Raw genomic sequence first — 1,467 nt, 5'->3', positions numbered from 1 at the left:
AGAGAGAGAGAGAGAGAGAGAGAGAGAGAGAGAGAGAGAGAGACCCAGTGGCCAGTTAACCTCGCCCTGGTTGCCTCAGAGGATAGCCAGAAGGAACTGGCCAGACCACCAGACAAGGAGCAGTGCTGTCCTTTCCACACCAGCCAGGAGGAAGGGAGTATAAAGCCAGCCACTTACTAGGTGGACCAATTGAATCAGTACTCCTGCCACTTAAGGATGGAGTGAAAAGGAAGATGGAATGAGAGAAGAACAGTGTCTCATACTATACAATATCTCACAGTGTCTTCTGACTTTTTAACTAGCTATGAGACCTTGAGCAAATTCTCATCTGTACAGTGGGGAATCATAATAGTAACTACCTTCTAGGGTTATTGTAAGGATTGAGTTTATATATAAAGTTCTAATAGTGCTTGGCACATGGTAGCATCAAATATGCCTTAGCTGTTGTTACTGTTGTTGCTGTTGTTACTAAGCAGGCTTTATAAATGCTGAATTGTACATAGTCAAGATTTTACAGCCTTGAGTGCATTTTGCTTTTTAAATTTCCTTCTGTTGCACCCATAACATATTTTACATGTTATCTGTTTTCAATAATCTGCAAATCTCAAAAAGTGCCATTTCTATATCTTTAGCTACTGCTCTAGATATGAATATAATATGAATATAACATGATTTTATATAACGTTGTTTGATAAATAGTTAAGATTTACCTCCAAAAGAGCAATCCAAATCAGTACTGGACTCATTTTTTTTTCCAATGGACTAAAACCAACATCTCTGTATTTGCTATACAAGTTTGATTTTTAATTTTCAAATAGAACCTTCATATTTAGGAATACCTGAGCAGAATAACATTAACATTGATCATATCATCTCTGCTTCCCCAAAACTAGACTCCTTGTACAGAAAAACAAAAAAACTAAACAGGAAACACACACATTGTCTCTCTTTCTCTGTCTCTAACACATGCATCACACACACACACACACACACACACACACACACACACACAACCCATGTGCTTGTGGCTTGCCAGGGCTCACTTGCTAAGAGGATATCCTATGTGTCAAGTAGTAGTTTGTGTTCAAGGATCCTCTGCATAACTGGGTTATTGTCTAGAAAAATGCAGTATAAGAAAGGGATTTGTTAGGATCAACTCCAGGGGTGTACATAACCAGCAGAGCCAACATTCCCAGCCAGAGTGTGGCTGGATGAACACAGTTGAATAGACATGCAGGTGGAAGGAAGGGGGGAGTAGGACCTACAGTCACGAAGACGCTTCTCTAAGTAGTGACTTATTATTCAGGGCATGTCATGTTTGGGGGAAAGAGTCTGTGTATTACAGGCCATTTAAGAGTGCAAGTGACAGCCATGTCCTAGAAGCCTGTGACAGTTTAAGTCATAGTGTAACCAAACCCAAGAATGATTACAGTACCTGGTAGTGGAGTGTTACTGTAATATTTATGT

This window comes from Hipposideros armiger, unplaced genomic scaffold (assembly GCF_001890085.2).
Source record: "Hipposideros armiger isolate ML-2016 unplaced genomic scaffold, ASM189008v1 scaffold_101, whole genome shotgun sequence".
In the NCBI taxonomy this organism is placed as follows: domain Eukaryota; kingdom Metazoa; phylum Chordata; class Mammalia; order Chiroptera; family Hipposideridae; genus Hipposideros; species Hipposideros armiger.
The sequence above is the reverse complement of the archived record's forward strand: the minus strand, read 5'-3'. Positions refer to the sequence as shown.